Below are 6,703 nucleotides of genomic sequence, written 5' to 3' on the forward strand. Positions count from 1 at the left end.
GTATAGCACATTGCTAAAAATAATTGTGTGCCACTGGCATGGTGCAGTCAGTACAGGCTGTTACTGCGCCATAGGGGCATGTGTAGATGTGCCCAGTATAACAAGAAGTCACAAGTAAACTGTCCACGGTTATAAAAAATCTGAAATGTTTGAATTGATTAAATGAAAAATGAGGACATGTGAAGCACTTGATATATCTGAAAAACTGGTATTGGATTTCTTTAGTAAGAGCAGTTTAAACTGTTTTCCATGGATTTATATGTTACCTGGTTCACCAAGCAGTTTGGAGATGGCCAACTGGTGCTGTAACCAGGGACTGAGGCTGCCTTCATCACAGTTCTCTTAGGAATGAATGAGCGAGGATTAAAAAGGAGGACACACAGGCAGCCTCCAGGCATGCCAGCAGCTCACAGGAACTAATCCACACAAAAAGGCTGCTATGATTCTTGCAGGATGAACTTTACTAACTGCTGTATATTTCACAACTTTACTAATTGCAGTTATTGCACTCTTATTGAGCAAGTGAGCCTAGAGAGAGATCATATGTCATGGTTTCTATGTATGTTTTTTAATGCTGTGTGCAATAGCTTTCTCTTTTATATTACCACTAACCAAAGCCATAAATTAAGATTTTTTCTTATAACATTGTATTTAATAGCACAACCTTTCAGACGCATGTTGTCAGGAAAGCATGATATATTTAAGGCCTGCTTAGGAAGCTGCCTAAGATTCTGCATTTTCAAATATTTCTAGGCACAATTAAGTGAGAACAAATCATTGTGGAGGCATTTTATTGCACTTGGATATCCAAGTACCTGACTTTCATTCTTGCAAGGGTGACTACAGCTTCAATGCTTTACCCATGACTGCTGGAATTCTCTTTCTCTTAGCCCCAGAGGAATGCTACTTTCAGGCAGATTACATTAGCCACGTTAGATAGACATTAGTCATTTAGTTAGAACTATACATGTGGCAGAAAAAGAGCAGAGGAACATTATTATATAGCTGATGTTGACTTCAGATCTGTCACTACAGTAATGAATGGGGGTGTGTCTTGCATCTTGATTATCTACAGACTTGCCAGAAGGCCTTTAAAAAGTACAATTTAAAAAAACAATTTTGCAACAAGAATTCAGTTCTGCCAAACATATATGTTTTCCCTGTAGAGGAAAATTGCTCTCTGAAGGGGAAGAGAAGCTAGTCATAGCTGCCCCATATGCTGATGGAAAGTCTGGTTGCCTAGAACATTTAAAGGACATTCTGATGCCTAGATGAAGCACTTGGCAATTTTATTCTCCTAGACAACTTTTCAGCTCCCTGTCTGCCCACCCTTCAGGCCATGGAGTGAAGATGCTGATACTGATCAACCATCCATCTAGAGAACTTTGCTCTTGGCTACTGAGGCTAAAGCAGGGATAAGATTTCTGTAGCCCTCAACTTCTCTGTTGCTGATGACAGATGCACAAGTCTCCCATTGTATACCCATGTCCCTATGTGCTGCTATGCTGTCCCTGATTCCTTCTTTATGTGGCACCCTGTTTCAATGTGTTATCTCCATGGACTGCCTGCCTCTCCCTTTCTTTCTTCAAGCCACTAATGCCATCTCACTATTCTATCTTGTCCTCACCCCTAAATCCAAACATTGACTCCTACCTTAGCCCAGTCCTTGTTTAGAGAAACGTCAATATTCTTCTTTAAACCCATTGGTTTCAGATGGCAATCAACCAACTCCCCTGACTCCCAAATTTTGAGGAGGACAACAAAGAGGATCTCTGGCCATTAAACCAATAGAAAGTACCAGGGTCTCCTGAAAGCAGGACAAGTGAAGTTCCATTCCCACAGGAGGGGTTTCTCAGTGACAATGTCAGTGAGTTTTTCCCATCAGATGGACTGAAGCTCATAGGAGATAGAGCTGGTAGATCTCAGTTGGCTTGTAAAGGCAAGCCCTCCTGGTGTACTTTTGGGTCTGTGTATTAATGAGAGTACATCCTTTTTCTTTAAGATCCCTGTTCTCTATTAAGTTACAGGATAGTAGCCCTCTGAAAACTAAAGGGTATTGAGAATGGATCCTGGTTTTCTCTGATTTAAAAAAAACTCCCCAATTTTCAGATTAAAAAAGTAACCCAAAATCCACATTTTTCCATGATTAAAATGAAACACCACTAATATATACAGTTTCATTTTAATCAGGGACAAATGTGGATTTGGGGTTATTATTTTATATCCAAAAAGTTGGGATTTTTTTAAATCGGAGAAAACCAGGATCCCTGGTGATGCGTTTAAGCTGGCCATGGCTGAAGACATTGGTATAGGAGGAATGCATCAGCTTTCCCCTCCTTCCAAAGGACACTAGTGGTAACGCATAAGTTGCAATTTATATGTCTGCACTGGGGGTAAGGAAAATAGTATGGAGAAAACGAAGTAGAATGGTGAGTCAGTTCAGAATTGGAAGGTGGTAGAATTGGAAGGTGCTGGCTGGCTACACTTGATACACTTTATGATGGGTTGCTATTTCCCAAGAAGTAGGCATATGTAAAAGAACAGACAATTAGGTAGCAATTTCCCTATCTCTATTCTTTGTAGATCTATAAAAAAAATCTGAATCCTTAGTCAACAAGGTTGGGAGTTATGAGAGAGGGAAGAAAGGACAGGGTTTAGGTGAACCGAAAGTTGAGCAGAATGAGCAGCCACATTTATTGAGAATGGCAGTGAGGGGTGTGTGCATGATGAAAAATGGGTGTGTAAAGGGGAATGAATTGGGGTAGTTGCAGAGTGAGTTGTGCCTGGGGGTTAAGTGAATCTGAGCATGTTTGTGAGTGGAAAGACTGGATGTGGAATGAAAGTGGGTGTGGATGAGGGTGTGTGAAATAAATGACAGTTGAGACATATATATTAAAAATATGGAGTGGATGCCAGCGAGAGAGACAGTAAGTTGATGCAAATTCATGTAAATAGATGAATGTTTATATTAATGCACCACACCTTTTCCTATCTGCAAAAGTTAGCATGTATGCAGATTTGCCAATCCATATGTTTTAGATATGGTATGGTCTGTACTGCAAACCAAACCCAGAGCAGACTTAAATGTTCCATATTGCACAGAACACTCAGGTTTGGTTGTACCTGCTGATCTATCAACTGCGGAGAAACTCTGTAGTGCATTGGGTCTCTTATTCCTCTGTTTTCCTCCTTTTTTCCTGATAAGGAACAGAGAAGCTCACTGTGCAGGAGTGGACAGCAAAGGCCATGTTTCTCCTCCAGGAAAAGGTGGAAGAGCACAATGTTCAGCAACCAAGAGCTTACTATGCCAGTTTCTCCCCTCCTATTAAAATTATAGGCTCTGCCTAATCCTACTCTTCTCCTCTTTTGTCTTGCTCCTCAAAAGGCCTGGAAAAAAATTATACCATTTTAAATTGGTAGGTTACTGCAGTTCATCTGAACGTGCAGAAATGGTTGCATCTCTCTGCTTCTTTCCTACAGCAAGCAGAAGTTAAACCCCGTGAAAGAAACACTACTAAGTCAAGGGAGAGGAGACATATGAGATTGAACTTAACTGCCATGAGGGAAAGTTAAGTTCAAGTATGTATGCCTATAAATATTTGTGTAAAGTGGAACAGCCTTAGCAGGAGAAACTTAATCCAGAATACCTTATAGTCTGGTGGTTTAGAGACTTTCCTAGGAGTTGAGAGTCTCTACTCCAAATATGCAGGCAGGAAACAGATCCTTTGGCTGTATATTCAGATGACTGGTATACTGTGTATGATGGGTTACTGGATACACTCGTTTTTTAGGAGAAATGCTTTATTTGGTTTAGGCCCCCAACTCCAGATGAGTTAGGGGCCTAACTGCTAAGAACCACTGGCAATTGTTCACTACTTAGAACCATTAATGAGTGACAGGTCCAAAGTCCCTCTCCTTTCTCAGTGTCTCCTGCTATCTTAAGCAGCTCCCTGTTTTGCCAGGTTCTGCATATCCTATTTTTGGCACCTTTAGCAAACAGCTATTCCCCAACGGATGTGGACACACAGTACCTTAGCCAGCATAACTTACATTGGCAAAGTTCAGTCTTGCTTTCAGGGGTAATTGTCCACAAGAAAGGGAGAAGTTACCCTAGGCTAGGGGGTTTGGCTCATCCATTCTTTCCATTCATAGATTTCATTTAATGGATTTCAGAAACTGGTACAATGTAATTTACCCTGATGAAAACCCTTTTTCTGAGCCTTAGGTCATTTTTTGGATCTAACCCTAAATGGCTCCCACAAGAAATCTATCATGAAGCAAGGAACTATACCCAAGCCAGGCTTTGAGCAGCTGGGACATGCTTCCTTTTACATCCTCCACAATGACTGTCTCTCCTTTTCCAGAAATGATCCCAGAACCTTCAGGCTCACCCTTAATCCCATTTTGATGCCTGCCTTGTTGCTGGTAGGATGGTTAAGGAAGAACAAGGGTGTGCTAGACAGGCAAAGAGAGGGAGATGAGTGGATGATGCAGAGGCGTGGGAAGGTCTAACATGCAACCAGCTCATTCTGCATCCGGGTTTATTATTGCAAAGGAGACAAGGAAGGTGGATGGGGAGACCTGGGCTATTGCACTCAACTGCAGTGCAGGAAGATTACATTCAAGTGTGTATACCAATGAAGATTTATTTGTGTGAAACAAAGCAGTCCCAACAGGAGAGACTGGTAGAGAGAAACAGTTTTTTAAGCCAGATAATGAAATGGTCAAAAACTTTGTTGAAGCAGAAGTAAGGTTGCTTAATGGTGATTTGCATGCTCGAAGAACATCTAGCTCTGCTAAACCTAAATCTGAAAGACAAAGCTGCTGTAGACATGCATACAACGCTGACTTTGCCCTCTTCACATGATTATCTCAACACCTACCTTACTGCTAAGATTCCTGGTGACAAGAAGGCCCATTGGCTGCTATGGCACACAGCACACATGCACCACATCCCTCAAAGCACACGGTCACCTCTTTCCTTCATTACATTTTGGGGTAGGGAAGGAAGGCAGCATTGCAGATCTCCTAGAAAGGTATCCAGGTTGTGAATTTTCATTTCTATCTAGGAAAACTTTTACAATCTTTTCTCCAATGACTGATGAAGGGTGTTTGTGCCCCAAAGCTTGCAATTAAAGAATTTTGTTTTTGCAGAAATCTTGTTTGTCTAATAAAAGATATCATCTCTATTACAAGCCCTGGCTGCAGTCTCCTAGAAAGGCGCTCCCCCAACTTCTTCAGTTTACAATCACATCTCTGGGTGCATCTACATGTCGCCATACGGCGATGTTGCTACAGTGCTGTGCTTTAGTATTTCCTTTTGGTAACTGCCAGTATTGTGCTGTGCTCATGGTTAGATTTTGCCACTATGTCACCGTAGCAGCACGCTAAAAGTGGGGGGAGGATGCTGCTACAGCGCTGTAGCTGCCTCGCACGTATAGACTCATGCGATCGCTATGTGGCAGTAGCACACCATATGGCGACAGCAGGGTGTGCCCTCTGTCATCTAATTGTTCTGCCATTTGTTGCAGCTGCATTCACAACTAACCTGGAGAGGGTGCTGGAGTGCCTGCAGATAATCCCCAGTAGCTACTGGGGAGTGGAGGGAAGAGGGCAGAGTTAAGGTTGTGTTGATATACATTTCAACTTGGTGTTTTCTGATTTTGGGGTTTCTGGAGCTGCGGGACCTGTGGGCGTACAACGGGAGTCTTGTCCACTCCTTTCTTCATGGTCAAAAGTGTGAGTTTGGCTAAATTCCTCATTTTGGAAAGGTACAAAGCACCACTGAATTACCTTAACTCTGCAGTAACTGAGTTTTTGGGGGTGGGCATTTATCGACAGAACGGTTAGGCCTCTGCACTGTGGTCCCAGCAGCCTCCGCTCAAGCCAGTCACCATGGCTCTTTGCTCTGCAAGACGGTCTGGCCTGGCAGGGCTGGGCCCGAGACCCTTTTCCAAGGCGGAGCAAGTCTGCGGTTAAATTCTGCTGCCTCCCCTTGACAGCAGCTGCTCCCTAGCCTGATGCCTCAGTCCCTAGATCCTCTTTGGAGCACTTGGTTTCTGCTGGTGCAGGGTTGGGTTTTGCCATTACAGCTCGCTAAAATGGGGGTGGAGGGGTGCTTCTACAGGGATGTATGGCACATGGGGGATAATTCTGCCTTCAGGCAGGGGTGGGTTGGGGCCAGGGGATGGCTGGAGACACCTCCCAGCCCTCCTCCTCCCCTGTGGCAGCAGCAGGGAGGTCCTGCTCCACAACAAAACAGCCCAGGCCCCTTCCCCCCCACCGAAGCCTATACAGGAAACACAGCCAGGACCCCCCCCCCCCTTCTCCCAGCCGAGTCAGCTCATCAGCTGGTGGGAAGCGGGGAGAGCTCAGTCTCCTCCCGGCTTTGCACCGAAATGCCTGGCCCTTGAGGGAGGGAGTGAGGGGCAGGATTCAGCCCCAGCCGCTCACGAGAGGAGAGGAGAGGAGAGGGGCTCAGGCTCAGCCCCTGGCAGGGGCGGGCTGGAGGCGGCGGGAGGAGCCGGGACGTGTCCGGCCGAGGCGGAGGCTGAGGGAAGGGGCCGGGGCAGCGGCAGGGGAGGAGGCGTCTGAGGGAGGGAGGGAGGAAGATGGCCGGGGCAGGCGCCGCCGGGGTGCAGCGGGGGGAGCCGGCGGCGCCGTGAGCAGGCGGAGGCGGAGGATGGTCCGGAGCCCGGCGCGG

At 45.2% G+C, this 6,703-nt stretch overlaps 1 protein-coding gene across 1 annotated transcript in view; it reads left to right on the forward strand.

Annotated features, from left to right (window-relative positions):
- Positions 1 to 6,703, forward strand: part of WWC3 (WWC family member 3) — a 244,438-nt gene that overhangs the window by 24,989 nt on the left and 212,746 nt on the right. The window lies entirely within an intron of this gene.

The sequence above is a fragment of the Gavialis gangeticus genome, unplaced genomic scaffold (assembly GCF_001723915.1).
Source record: "Gavialis gangeticus isolate Ggan-Ray unplaced genomic scaffold, GavGan_comp1, whole genome shotgun sequence".
NCBI lineage: Eukaryota > Metazoa > Chordata > Crocodylia > Gavialidae > Gavialis > Gavialis gangeticus.